Source organism: Polistes fuscatus, unplaced genomic scaffold (genome assembly GCF_010416935.1).
Source record: "Polistes fuscatus isolate 324 unplaced genomic scaffold, CU_Pfus_HIC Scaffold8, whole genome shotgun sequence".
In the NCBI taxonomy this organism is placed as follows: domain Eukaryota; kingdom Metazoa; phylum Arthropoda; class Insecta; order Hymenoptera; family Vespidae; genus Polistes; species Polistes fuscatus.
Genome location: NW_025113162.1, coordinates 2,803,077 through 2,819,072, shown reverse-complemented (window position 1 = coordinate 2,819,072; position 15,996 = coordinate 2,803,077). Strand labels below are relative to the sequence as shown.

General features: G+C 31.5%; 1 protein-coding gene across 5 annotated transcripts in view; it reads right to left on the bottom strand.

Moving 5' to 3' along the window:
• Positions 1–15,996, bottom strand: part of LOC122525017 (prolyl endopeptidase FAP-like) — a 189,353-nt gene that overhangs the window by 160,788 nt on the left and 12,569 nt on the right. For 2 of the 5 annotated variants that reach the window (XR_006305684.1, XR_006305685.1), the window contains exon 1: positions 1,654–1,939. The exons of 1 other annotated variant lie outside the window; for it this stretch is intronic. The gene's annotated coding sequence lies outside the window, so the exon portion shown is untranslated. 2 more of the 5 variants (XR_006305686.1, XR_006305687.1) reach the window with 2 other exon arrangements.

Here is a 15,996-nt window from a genome sequence, read left to right as displayed (position 1 = left end):
AATATCTCGAGAACCGAGAACCTCTTTATGCTCTTCAAATCGATATTCGATTGTGAAAGTCGAACGAACACAAAAAATGAAGAAAGAATGTACAGAAAAATAATAGAAAGAAACAAATGAAACTTTACAAAGACAATTGTGTTTCTTTTTCTATTAATTTTGAACAAATTTCTTGTTAGTTATATAATTGTACATAAATGATTGATGATAATAATATATACACCTGATCTACAATATTGTATTAGAATAGTACAAGTAAAATCGACTTATTTCTAGAAAAATATAATAAAATTCTTCAATATATCGTAGAAAATTTCGTTTCTGCGGTTTGCACGTGTCAACCACTTATCATTAATCTCGAACAAGTTCCCCCCTCGTAACTCGCTAACACGAAACTATCTTCGTAAGTATATATTTTCCACGCTATCGTTGGAATTCTAATTCCGCTTTAAGTCGCACGATCGAGTTTAAAACGCTTTATATCCAAAACTTTGTTTCACGATAAATTAATCAACCTAAGACTACTAAGGTTACTGCTTCGAAAAAAAAAATACAAAAAAAGTAGGATAAAATAAATCGTCAGAAAAAAAGAGAAAAGCATTTCTGATTAAAAATGATTAATTTTATATAATTCGTGCGATATTTGAGCCAATTTTTTTCAATTATTTTGCTTATTAATTTTTTCCTCAATTTTTTATCGTAGAAAAACGCGATGACATAAATTTCGTTACGTATGAATATTCATAAATTTGCTTGCGTGGAAAAACTTAAAAAAAAAAAAAAAAGATATCTAAAGCATTAGACGAACGTTATTTAATCGCATAACGCGTTACAATTCTGTATGAACGAGTTACTTTTCTCTCTTTCTCTTTCTTCCTCTCTCCCTTCCTCTCACTCACTCACTCTCTCTCTCTCAATGTCAATTTCGCTCGACAAAAGCGCGGGAGTACATTGGTTCGACAAAGAAGCCAATCAAGAGAGTCGATCCCGACGCATAGACTAAATCAAAATTCACCGCACACACTTAACGAACGGCAAACAAAGTGATACACCGAGTTTACATTTCACTGATGTGAGATCAGTGCATTAGTCGATCAAAGTTCGGCAACAAAATTCATTGGTTCTATTTTAACGAGCCAATTTCCTTGAAAATTCGCTTAACTGTTAAAAAATCGTATGTAACAATCGTTAAAAAAAGAAAAATACGATTATCTTTATTTTTACATAGATAAATAGACAGACAGGTAAATACGTAACATGAAAAACTTGAACTTTTTTTTTCATCGAGCACACTTTTATTTTAAAAGAAAAAAAATCCGAAGAATAAGAAAAAAAAGATTCGTTCGTTCGTTCGTTTCCTGCTTCTTAACACATTTATCGAAAGTACCACGAGATTTATTACAAGCTAAATCCAATCCAAGCCAATCGGATTGCGAGGCCGTACATAAGAAAAAAAAATGAATCGAGAAGGAAGTTATGTTTCCCCTTACCCAATAGCTCTCGGAGATTGAATTCAACTCCTTGAAGGATACAGCAAAGAATTTAGGATCCGATCAGCAGAAACCGAAGCAACCTAGCTAGTTTTACTATCTTTTTATCTTTTCATATGTTTATCTTTCTCTCTCTCTCTCTTTCTCTCTCTCTTTCTCTCACCTTATTGAAACAACGTTCTTCCTCCTCTTTCACCACTGACTCTATCAAAGTAAAAGAAAAAAAAAATATCAAGCCCAATATATAACAAATATATTCGTTAAACGCACCAGAGACTTTTCCTATCTCTCAAATGCACTGTTTGAGGAATTAAAAATAAAAACAAAAGTTCTTATATCGAATAAACAGTTAGAATAGGAAAAAAATGTCGAACCGGGAATACCATCGACAAGTAGACCGAACACCTTCGACGGTCGACGGCGTACTGCCGTCGACGGCTAGTTCAACTCGAAAGAGCGATGTCTACTTTGCCGACGCAAGCGTCCTTGGACCGAAAACGCGGATCACTGCTGGTCTGTTTGAGTGGGGAGTAGTATGCTATAGAACCCGAACAGAGGGTTGAACGAAGAAAGAAAATGTGAAAGGGAGAGAGAGAGAGAGAAAGGCTGTCAGAAAGGTAGGGAGTGGGTTGGAGGGGTGGCACAAGCTCATCGGTCGTGTAGATACCTGTTGAATGTACCTCGACGACGAAACCTTACACGTCGACCGCTTGGTTGGCCGCTCGAGTAGAGGAAACAAGGACGAGGAAACGACTGACTACCTAAGATGAAGCAGGAACGACGAATAAGAGAGAAAACTGGAGATAGACTGAGTGAGATAGAGATAGAAAGCGTAACATCATGAAGCAATAGAAGGATTCCCCTAAACAAACGTTCACAGTCGATCAGAGATTCAAGAATCTCTTAGGACCACACTGACCCTCAAAAGTACTCCATTACGATGATCCAACATAGTAGTTCCCATCCATTTATCTTTCATTAGCCAATATCTTCCTCGTAATATTGTAACGTGTAATTATTGATATGGTCTAATCGTATTTCCGTAATACGAATTTCCAAATTCTTGATTAATCCAATTATATTATTTAATAGATCTTGTTCCAATAGTATTGACGTTTATTTTGAAGATATTTACAAGATAATAGAATATATAAAAAGACATTTGAATATAAATATTTGAATGAAAAGAACGAAAAATTTATTCTGTATTCTGTATTTTTCTCAAATCCGAAGAATTTTGCATAGTTATAGAAAAAGTGAACAAATTTGAAGAGAAGTAACTCGATGTATATGTATTACATATATACATATGTATTATATAATGCATGCTGCGTTTTGATCGAAATGACGCATATCAATCAAACATATCCCTGTGTGTGTAAACTTCTCTGCGACATTGCTCAATAACATGGTAATGTAGAACACAGGGTTGAATCAAAATATTCGCGCATGCGCTTAAATTTCCCAATGTAGAGGAACGTGTCTCAAATAATTTGGTTAAAAATCGCTAGAATAGCACCTTTACTTCATTTTATCGAGTAGATGATTGTGTGTTTATGAAACTTATCACCGTAAGAAGAGACAACGTATATATGTTATGTAAACGGCAGTAAGACGCCACGATAAAGTGCCCGTGGGGCTTTCCAGAGTCAACTCCTTCCCTTCCTTCTCATCCTCCTTTCATTTCGATTCCTCTTCCTCTTCCTCCCCAACCTTCTTACTCCTAGTTCTTCTCTTCCTTCGTTGATAATGACTCGTGTATTCGCATCTCGTCGAGATTTGTAATAAGATTTCTTCAAGATGCATACTTTATGTTTCAAATGAACTACTGTACTTAATATTGTCCGATATAGTATCTAATATACATATATATCTATATAACGAATTTTTTCAATATTTGAACACTATAAAACCGATTAATCCTTTTTAAAGTTAACGCAAATTTACTCCCAAATTTTAAGGAGATTTAAAAAAAAAAGAAACAAGTGTGGAACAATTTTTATCCAATATTCCATAAATAATAATTTTTTATTAAAAAAAGAAATATCACATGACTGAAGATATATCTGGTTTTTATTATTATCTTTTCTAACATATTTTTTTCAAATCAATAAAACTAATTACAGGAAAACAAATCTATATGTCACCAACGGGAAGTGGCGTCAACAAGTGTTCGTAAATCTGACCAATCGAGCTATTACAAGTATAATAAATTATAGTATCGTATAAAAAAGTCGTGAATTTGTAGACATTCCTTTGGCCGAAAGTTTATCGATAAGCTACGAATACGAAAGATATGTATACATGTAACATAATACATATATACAAAGTACATACCATACACATACACATATATGTTAACGATAAAGAAAGTACATATCTTCTTTTCTCGTTAGATTTCACCAAGAAGATACGGAAAGACGGAACGGAAAGGGGTAAATAAGATTTTGGCAAACAGAACGTGATGATTCACCGAAGTACGAAAGATCGTATCGAGAGTGCGAAGGACTTTGTTAAAGAAACCTAGCAATGAAAGGATATCGTTGAATCTTTAAAACCTAAGGGATCAAGAACTACAGAAAAATATTTTCTATAATAAAAATGTAAAAGATAAGAATTTTTATACGAGACATACATTGTTTTCTTTTTTTTTTTAAATCTTTCCTTTAAACGAATAAAAATGATCGAATTATTTTCTTTTCATCATGCAACTACTTATGGCTATATGTAATACAAATAATAATAGTTATTATATTAAAAACAATAATAAAAAAAAGGAAATTATAACATTTTCGTAGGTGTGATTATTGTCATTAAAAGAGGTACAATTAAATATTACCAGCGAGTGGATTACGAAATCTTAACGACCTCGTCATAAAAAATACCATTTGATTATCCTATTCTGCACGCAAGCTTGTCATACTCATTTCCTTTAACGAGTAATCAATCTAAAATATACGTTTTCTTCTCGAAACATACGATGAAACGACGTAATTAAACAGAAACTAAATAATGATAATTTTCCAAGTGTCATTTATTAAAAAAAAAAAATAATAATAAAAGAATATACCGTGACTTATTATTCTAACTTCTCTACACGTGGCTATTTTGTTAAATGAAAATTTTTCAACTCAACGTAATCGTTTATCAGGAACGTTAAAACAAATGTATTTTAGTTTAAACAATCCAAAATAATAGTAAAAAATGTATTAGAGTCTGCGATATAATTTAAATGATTACTAATTAATCGAAAAAAATGTATATTATAGTCTAAAAGTATGAAATATAAGTTCGACGTACCTTCCTCTTCGGAATTCACTGTTAGACTGGCTCCGTTGTCCTCTATGTAAGTTCTTTTATTAAATGTTATTTATATAACTTGTTATTTATATAACGTACATAATACTCGAAATGAATAGAATTTATTCCTTCGGAAAATTATATAAACAATTAAAATGTTAATTAACTTTCGAGAAGACAATGAAACAGTCTAACGGGGGATTTCGAAGAAGACAATGCATCGAACTTTGTGTTTTATACTGCAGAATACAATTTCTTCGATTAATGAACAATCATTTACGATATATCGAACACTCTCAAGATATATTACAACCCTACTCATTTTTCCATAAACAGTTATCTTCCAATAACTATCGACCGATATACATATCTCATAAATACAAACGCATACTTTACAATTATACTAAATACTAGATCTTCGTAATTTCGTTCAACTATCGATCGACTGTGTTTTATATATTTTATTGTCTTCTTCTCTCTTTCACTTTTCGCGTAATTTTATCAAATTTAATCGTTATCTTTGTCTAATAAGAAGTTTCACTTTAAAAAGACATTTCCAAACGAGAGAAAATTCATAGAGTCGAAAAAAATTTGAAGATATTATTATTAGAAAAAAATACAAATCTGACTCGTTGACTCTTAACAGTCTTAAAAGTTCCTCCCAAAGTTGACAAGGAAGCACTCGCTCCCTGAGCGAACTATTATTACGGATAAATTGAAACGCAATCTTGAGGATTACGTGTACTGCCTTAATCTTGGATATTCATCAGTCGGAGTCGCGGGTATGCGTTAACGTGATTTGAAATCGTTTAAAGAAAAAGGAAGAAAGACCGAGGGTAAGGCCGAAGATTGAGGAAAAGGGACGAATAAGCCAAAGAATTAGAAAAAGAGGCAAAGTAAAGGAAAAGAGCTTATGAAGAGCATGAGAAATAAAGATAGAGAGAGAGAGAGAGAAAGGGAAAGAGATAGGGAACCGTTTAAGGGCTTGGAAATTACACTCCGCGAAGGGAAGTTACGAGCTGAATTGAACTTGTGATTACGAACGAATCCCACCTTCCTTCCCTCTTACCCCATCTACGATCCGTTAGAAGATATAACGTGGCTAGCGAAAAAGACGATTGATGGACCAAAGAGAAGGAAGACGAAAGGAAGCGGAAATGTTTTCTTCTCAGGACGATTGCTGCGGGAATTAGAGAGAAAAAAAAAGAATAAGAAAAGAAGAAAACGGAAAATTTCTTCAAATCAAGCTTTTGATTATTTATCGACTGCGATAAATCTTATCGGTCTGATATAAGGAATCACTTCGATGCATCGTTCAATTTTACAAACAATACAAATAAATTCAAAAGTTATTAGAGATTGTTTTGTATTCGTTATAAGTAATCGCTTATAACTTGAGGATTCTTGGATTAATCAATAATTGTTTTAAATTATCGAAATGAAATAAATGATAATTACTTACTCATACACCGAGTGCGATAGATTTCATTTTTCAATACATTTAAATGACTAAAAATATACTTTCTTTTCTATAAAAGTAAAGTGTACGTAATATAAAATGTTGAACAATTCGTTAAAAAAAATGTTGGGTGAAAGATAACGATCTGAATAAAATCGATTCGGAGTTAAACGTATTAAGTATATTATTATATGCATATAATATATAAAATAAATAAAGCAAAATATATATAGTAGGTATATGGCCGAATTCTAATTACAGTTCACATGTCGCCATTTGGATTTATTTCGAGAATACAAAAGCTTCGAGAATTTCTATAGGACACTATTCTAACGTGGAGTAAGACGTGCTTCCAAGCTTTCATTGAATAAGTTATACAATGAAAGTCCTACTAAAGCACGGAAACTTTGTTTCTCCTTGATTTCAAGGCACCCTGTGTCTTGTACGAAATTCGATGTCGAAGAGAAGGAACGGACCAAGAAAATCTACGATTCGCGTCTCGAACTTGAAGACAAATCGTTGTCACGATTCGAAATTTTCTTAACATTGAATTTATTGATTACCATTGAAATAATCTAAAGTAGGGCAATCTATTAAGTTAGTTACTTGGTAATAAAGAAACTTTCCTATTTTTTGTTGTTGTTTTCCTTAAAAGTAACGCCTCGATAAACTTTATCAAAATAATTTATGATTACTTTTCCAAATATTCTATTTATATTTGTTTTCTATTTTTTATCTCTGTTTTTTGGAAGAACAATACAAAATTTGTTCTTCTCTTATTACCACGTAACATATATATATATATATATACACACAAGTCACGTTTCTATATTTATTAACAATTTAATCTTTATCACGAGATTACTTTACATATCAAAATCGATGTTTTCAAAACCGATTTCCATTCAAATTCGGTATGCAAAAATAAAAGCGAATAGCCTAGTCTATATTTTCCAGATGTAAGTAAATCTTTCCAAATGGAAATCTTTCCCATTCTATATTTATAGAAAAAAATATTTATTATTTTTTCATTTACGTTAATAGCAGAAATTTCTTTCAAATCGATTAATAACTTATTTCATTTAAAAGTTCTCTCTTTTACAAAAGAAAAAGAACATATTCTTAATCCTACCCTTCTTTTTTTCTCTGTTTTTACCGAGTCATAAACTTCTCGTAATCCGAGGCCGAAGTATAAAAAGAAAATAATAGGTAATAAAAAAGTAAAAGACAGTAAGTAATAGCCACGGAAAGATCGCATTATCGCGAAAGGTTTCCATGGGAACCGTCCCTTTATAACCGTGAAAAAAATTTAAAAGGTATCCGACACCTTTGAAGTTTGACAAATCTTAACTTTCTAGCTCCTTCCTTTTTAAGAATATCTTGTAAGAAGCTAAATGTAATTGTAAGATAAAAAAAAATAATACTCCATGAAGTAGAAAAGTGTAATTCACTGATTTCCATTTTAATTTTATCGTTGGTTACAAATTATTTGAAGATATTCTATAACTTTGTTTCAAACTTTGAAAATCTTGTAAATAAAAACAACTTTCAAATTAACTTACACAATATTAATATGAATCAAATAAAACAAAAGTAAAGAAAAAAGAAAAAGAAGAACAAGATAATACTGATAAAGAAATAAAATGTGAAAAATTGCGTCAAGATTTTGCCTTTGTTAGACGAAATAAACAGAGTATTATTTATTTATTTAAAAAAATATACGATTCCTACTACGTAGAAAAGAGCTAAAAAGTTTTGAATCTAGCATGTGAAGGGCTGAAAAGTATAGAGCCAATCATGCACAGGGGATGCAAATTTTCGTCAAGATTTTTTCACACTTACACGGAACACAAATGTAATATGTAGTAATACCTATATATAGTAGAAACGGAAAAGGGCTGAAAAATTCTGAATAGGTGTAGGCAACATGTGAAGACATTGTACGAAATAGAATGACCCGGTATTTCGTAAATTGTCGTAATTCTTACGTATTATCGGGTCTAGATATTCCTATCTAAACGCAATAAAGACGTTTGCCAAGTGAAGCTTGATTAAAACGAGACAAAAAGCAAGAGGTGGAAAGTAAAGTTGAAAGAGAATATAGAAGAAGAAGAGAGGGACAGGGAGAAAGAGAGAGAGAAAGAGACAGAGGATAGAGTCAATAAACGAGCATGGCGACGTGGAAAAGAGTCGTAAGGCGCAAGCAAGGATACGTCAAAAGGTTCTCGTGCACAAGTCGGGCGGCAAATGAGCCAAACAGCCCGAGGGAAAAGGTCGTCGTCAAAAGAGAAGGCAAAGTAGCAGCGGCAACGGTGGCAGCAACAGTAGCAGCAACAGTAGCAGCAGAAGCAATGGCCAAGGTAGCGATAGCATAGTAGCAACGGTAACAGCAACAGCAGAAGCTTAGCGTCCGTACAAGGTGAAATTCTTGACTTTGCCCTCAGGACGGTGAATTACCACCTAGCACGCCTCCTAGATTGCTATTCGCGCGCCCCACCTCGTTTTCTTCATCCCCTTACAGCACCGATGAGACCGCTGTGTTGCTATGAGACGTTCGAAGAGGGTTCCGTTTCAACCTTATTAACATCTTTTATCAGTTTACACCGTGACTACATGAGTACGAAGAAAATGTCTTCGAGTTTGGGAAATATTACTCCTTTCGTAGAATTTTTTTTTAAACAAGAAACAAATATATTAAATTAAATTAAATTAAATTAAAAAAAAAATCTCGAAGCCAAGAAAAATATTTCGTTAGATATTTGCTAGAAAATATACTTCTTCCACGATTTTATCTAACTTCCTTGCTTGCTCTCTTCCTTTCTCGCATTTCATCGTATTCCAGGAATGAAATCTTTCCTTCTTCCTTTTTTTTTTTTCTTTTTCTTTTTCTTTCTTTAACCCTTCCTTCCTTGCCTATTCTCAATGCTCCGGATAATGTCACGAAAATGGACGTTTGTATTCATGCCTCGCACGCTCAAGACGCGCACAATATTAAAGAGGAGTATTTGATATGAGAAGATCCTATGGTAACCATACACCGAGCGTTTATTAGCAGACGATTCGCAAACAAACAGCTATGCTAACGATATTTTCACTACGTGTTGATACGTTTGTATAAATTTATGTGTATTGCATATACCTACTATATTGATCTATCTACTTAAAAATATTTCACAAGTACATTGGGTAATATTTGAAAAAGAAAATCCACTTTGTATGATTCTGTGTTTAAAAATGAATGAACCTTGGAAATAATATTTTCATTTATTTATAATTCTTATAGAGCGAGACTCATATTTATCTCAAAGAATTAGTGTTCTCTTGAGAATGAAGAAATTTTTAATTGAATATTTTAACGAAGACGCGGAAAAAGAATCGGGATGAAAGATATTATTATTCTCGCAGGTAAATTCATAAAGCGTAAAAAGTGAATTACTGAAAGAATACTAACTGAAGTTCATAAATACAATTAAAGAAGCGTTTAGTTAAAAAAAAAATATATTACAATGAACTTTATTCAACAATCTACTCATTTCGCAAGTTAATAACTTCTCCTGCGTATTAAATTTATTAATTAACACGTTTCTCCCCCGCCCCCTTGCTCCTTAAATTCATTATCAGTTTATGTTTTAAAATAAAAATTGTAAATCTCACGAAGCATAGCAATGTCAAATAATAAAATTTGTTTTTTTTTCCACTTTATCGAAGCAGACAAGTTGCAAGCCACCAGTTGCCCATCCACGATTTACCGACTTTATTCAGAAATATATTTATTTCAATGCAACATAAAAAATAATTCGTTTTAATTAACCAATTTCAATTATTCACGTAATTAAACTTTTTACCTCTCAACTGATTATATTGCTTGCATACTTTATTTATTTTATTGTTGCTTTCCACAGATCATATTTCGTTCATATTTAATTCAATTGCATATAATAACAATGCGAAAGATAGAAAATAATATAATTAAAATAAAAGAATTTTATATCGATAGTCGTTTGGTCGGAGAAATATTATTGTTAATAAATATATTTACACGAAAAAATTACGCGCAGATATATTTACATTTCCCGATTATTTCAAATCAAAATCGAAAATAATAAATTTAACGCTTCGTTGTATCGAACAAATTTTATATTCGTAATTTTTTTTTTTCTATACACAATAGATAATGATCTCACTCGATCGATGTCGTTAGTTTTACCAGTTAAATGAGCCGACCAATCTCCGTTCGTCCTGAAGCGAATGCGTTTGACAGGGACTGGACATGTGGGAGTTGAATTATTAAATATGCCGATGAGAATAGTTGAACGTCAACGATTCAATGTACAATAAAAACTGGAATCACGATAGAGTGGACACTTAATGTTCCCGTGATGGAATTCTCACCTGTCATATTGGCATTACATCCAATAATCTATGTGACTGTCGTAGAGGAGAGTACATTTTCAACGATAATTCTTTCTTCATTTTTTTTATCCACATATTTATACTTGTCTTTTTTATGTTATATTTTGTCAAAATATTTCGATAAAAATATTCAAACAAATTTAAATATATATATGCATTATATTTATTATAAATATAAATATTTTCAGCAAATAATGGATTGAGGTAAAAGTGTTCTTCCTATTTAAATGTAAAAAAGAACCACAAACTTTTTTTCTTCGTCTTTTAAAATGTGTAGTTTAATTAAACCAAAATATGTGCCATTTTTGTTTGACCACCTTATGTCATTTTTGAAATAAAATCATAATCCCGTCACTGGAAAACTTGATTTCATCGGTTTTTCCAGTGATTGGTCAACCAGAGCTAGATGACTCTTTGACATCAAAATTTTCTGATACGCGTACTATATCGTGACCATAAAATCACCATTGTTTAATATCCTGAGTCGTGTTCATAGTTTTATAAATAATAATAAACTTTCGAAATGTATCGAATTTCTTTTTTGTTTTTTAATCATTTTCCAGATGCAATAACTTTTGACTGTATAAATAAATAAACACAAATTTTTTTTTTATTACTTTATGAAATGTCACCTTTCAAATATATCCAAGTATTGACATTTTTTATCAGAGTTATACGATTTTAAAGCCATCTATCAGAAAAATACGAAAAAACTTTTTCCTTAGCCAAATATTTTATATAAAAATGTGTAAAAAAAATGTTGAAAGACATAAGATACTTGTATAATTTCACAGACATATATAGTAGTACAAGATGTAAATAAATTATTATTCGAATGCTAACATTTTTTATTATTTCCTTTTAAATGCTAGTAACTACCCCTTAGATCGATAACATCTTTCTCGTCGTGTACAAGTACCAAACAAAAAATCGAGTTTGTTTGAAGAGTAAACGGATGAAAAGGACGATACAAAGAAACAGAAAGGAAGAGTGAGTGAAAAGCAAGCGAGAACTTGTAACACTCATTAGATAAAATGCTTACATGGAATAACTAATGTCTTGTCTTCCATTTTCATCGTTTTCCTGCGACGTAGATACTTGTCACCAAACAAATAACAGTAAACTTCGAAATATTTCTTCAAACAATGCGATCAGAATCAAATAAAAAACAAAACAAAGTAAATATGTTAATCATTCTACATACATAATCACGTTTAAAAAAACATTTCTCTCTGTGATCTTTCCTTTCGTAATAATCGTAATGCAAACAATGTTATTACTTAACGTTGTTACTTAACTCTTCTCAACGTGACTTACCAACGTAAAGAAGCGTCTTGAAAGCCGATATTAAAACGTCAGAAAAATCGTGAATAAATTTTTTCCGAAGTAGGGTACTCTTCTCGAGGAAGTAACAAAGAAAGTAAAACGTTCGAGTTTCAAGAAGGAAAAGGATAAAATCCTTCGAGCTAAATTTGGAAGCTACGCGTGCTGTTGATGTACCTATTCTTGTAAGAAAAAGTCTTCCAATGTAAACAGAACATCGGTTTACGAGAAAGAGAGAGAGAGGTGAAGAAGGGAGAAGAAGAGTTTGAGGTAACCTTCAAGAAGAGGAATGTGAGTTACGAAAAGCGGTCCTGCCATAAGGTCTGCTTCCCACGTTTTCTACGCTTTCGTATAAAATTGTGCGCAATAAGCTCTTGTTCGTGCTGAGAATATCGAAGTATAGTAGTGCACACGCAGATGTGTACATACGTCTCTCAAAAAGTACGACCGGCTGACACGCTTATCATCCACGAGCTTGAAAAGAAAATTCAGCGTTTATCATTGGACTGTTGTTTTCTTTAAAAAAAAAAAAACAAGGAAGAAGAAAACCATAAACTCGTACATAACTCATCTATTTACGAAGATAAACCAACTATGAAATAAGTATGAGAAGAGTATTAACAATAAAAAATATCTGAAAATCTATTATAGTATTCGAACATCCCCCTACAATACTTATTCGCATGCTCCACTATTGAAACGTTCTATTATCCAAACACAGTGAAATGTAAATGAACAATAAGACACAATTACTTTAACCAATCGTATAGAACAGATTATTCACGCATTTTATATATTTATTTCTAAAAATATTTAATAAACCCCGGTATCTCTGAACGTCTGTTAAATCAATGAAAACTGTTTATGCATGAGCGAAGATTTATTCTATCGTTGAAAGTACTACAATATATCTGGATTGTAAATGCTTACTGAAACTTACGTTTTATATTTAATGGTATAAAATAGAAATTAACTTTCCCCCCCGAATAACGTATTTATAAACGCATACAGACAAAGGATACAAAAATCAAGACGTCTTTCAAACTAAAAAGGTGTGAATTTAAATGTAAATTGAATTTTCTGACGAAAGTTGTATGGATTAGAGTAGACAAAGAAAGAAAATGATAAAGAGAAAAGCAAAGGAAAAAGATCAAATTTGATTAACCAACCTTCTATTATTTAATCCAAAGAGAATAAAAGAGTTTTTGAAAACAAAAATATAATTATCCAAAATTTGTATGAAATAGAAACGAACAAAAAAATGAGATGAATCTTGAATACTCTTAACGTTATTATTATTAAAATTTTTCTTATTTTCCTATCGTCATTAAAAACGATTTATAACATTATTAAAATAAATAATCTTGAAAAACAGAGAAAAGATAAGAAAAAGAGAGAAAGATAGAGACATCATAAAAGTGTTCTCGCAATATCGCACCAATCTACCCTTAGTCTCGTAAAATTGCTGACTCTAAAGCGTGTAAAGAAACGTGGGAGAGAACGAAAAAGGGAAGAGGTAGCTGCGAAAACGTGAAATTTTGCTTCGGTCAGGAATCTACTTCCTTCTTTCCTTTGATGTACTCATCTTCTTACTGTCTACCACCTCTCTTATCAATTTTTCTCCACCTCACTTTCCTTTCTATATGTCTACCACTTATGAGACCCACTTAAGTAATTGGGATTCCCCTAGCTCTTTTCAAATTGAACAATACATTCATTTTAAAACCGTGAATTAACGAACGAGGAAGACGTCTACGATTGAGTTGTTAAATTCTTCCAGTGATTCACGGTGCAAATTGCGAATAAGACGATTTTAAACAATTTTGATGAAATCAGATATTCTATTATACAAAGATATAATAATATTGTACCGAATTCATATAGATATAAAATTATTTTTCTCTTAATATTTTCCTTTCTTTTTTATATCATTTCAATCCCTTAGATTCATATATTCAATTAAAATATTTCACTTATGTAAAACAATACGCAGACGGCAATGCAAATTGAACTATATATTCATTTTAAAACTGTGAATTAACGAACGAAGAAGACGTCTACAATTGGGTTCTTAACTTCTTCCAACGATTTACGGTGCAAATTTTGGATAAGACCATTCCGACTAATTGGATAAGAACAGAAATTTTATTATCGTAAGATATGATAATATTGTACAAATTCATATGATATGAATTTATCTATCTCTTAACATTTCTTTTTACATCATTTTCACACATTGTTTAGATTTATATATTCAATTAAAAATATAATCTATATAAATTAATAATTTGATGCGATAATCATAATTAAATATACGCACATTAATATAAAATATGCAAATATTTAGAAGAAATATAATCATATGAAATGTTCTTATTCGTGTAAATAAGATTTTTTTGCCAAAAAACAACTTCCTTCGTTATATAATTTAAACTTTAATCAACGGACTGCCCTTGTTAAAAGAAAAAACATCAACCCCAATTACAAAATATCTTGACATATTAAGTGTTATAATTTATTATTTAGAAAAATACACCAAAAGCAAAACGATACGAAAGAAAAAACTAACTTAAATACATAAAAAAGAAAAATTAATTACGTATTTAAATACACATACAAGAAATCTAACCGTAAATATTAAAATAAAAATTATACGAGATAGAAAATGAAGAACAATTGGAATAAAAAACAAAAAGAATAGGATACGTACAAATCGAAAAATAAATTGTAAAAACAAACTGATAGAGGGAGATTTTCGCCAAGTAATATAAACAAATTTGAAGAAAAACTTACACTTTTACAATCGTTTCGCAGTGTGAATCTCGATTATACGGTTTTACAATACTTGCATTCGAACATTTAAAATCTCATTGAGAATAACTCGCGCAGTTTTTACCTAAAGTTCAATAAGTATATACATAAACACATATACAAAATGTATTAGAATCGGTGCATATAATCACACGATATAAGGATCTTAGAAACAAAGGAAATGAGGTGCGTTTTACGAGAAAACTTTTGGTAGATCGTGTAGTAGGTACGTAAAGAATGCTACTTATAAGGGGAAGGGACCGATATGATAGTGGAAACTTTTGGAGAATCCTTATGTCGACTTTATTCTTCTTTTTTTCTTTCTCTCTCTCTTTCCCCCTCTCTTTCTCCCGCTCTATTTTTCCTTGACTGAAGATATACGAGACTTCCGAGGGTTGTAAATGTTTTTTTGATAAGTCCAAGCAAAAAAAAAAGAAAGAAAAAGGAGAAGGAAAAAAGCGAAACTTTCAGTACTCCGGTATTTAAATTATACACAGTAAATGTTACTCTATAAATTATTCTTCCCAGAAATTTTCTCTTTCTAATGTCTAAATAAGAAGGATTTTTTTTTTGTTTCCCCCCAAAAGAAATTCCGAAGGTAATATCGTATGCTTGAATTTATTATCAAAGTTTTACAAGAGAGAAAAGAAAAATAAGAGAGAGAGAAAGAGAGGGAAAGAAGAAGCAACAGAGAAACAGAGAACAAATTCATTATCTTTTCCACGATTTCGATCGATTTTCTTTTCATACTCTCTTTCTCTCTAGTTTTGGATCGGAATGTTTTGTGTGAAACCTTGCAATACTACAAAGTAATTATTCCAATATTCTCGAACAGGATTCATTGCTTCTCGAAGGAGAAATACAACGAGTCTCGTGGTGGATTGTTAGACACCGATCACGTCGATAATACAGTCTACAATTTCATCTGGATTTCTATTCGTAGCTTGCAAAATTATTATTGGAAACGAAACGTGATCCAATAGAATATCGTACTAGAATATCACACGAATTTAATCTGGGATGTATTTTAATTTTGACTTGCGATGCAAGAAAAAGAAAGAAATTTAGTACGGTCGAGGTGTTAGAAAATCTTAGGAAGGAAGGAAGGAAGGAAAGAAGGACAAGAAGAAAGGTGTTGGGGGCAAGGGGTGCGAGTTGTTGGATAAAGAGAGAGAGAGAGAGAAAGAAAATCAGAAAGAG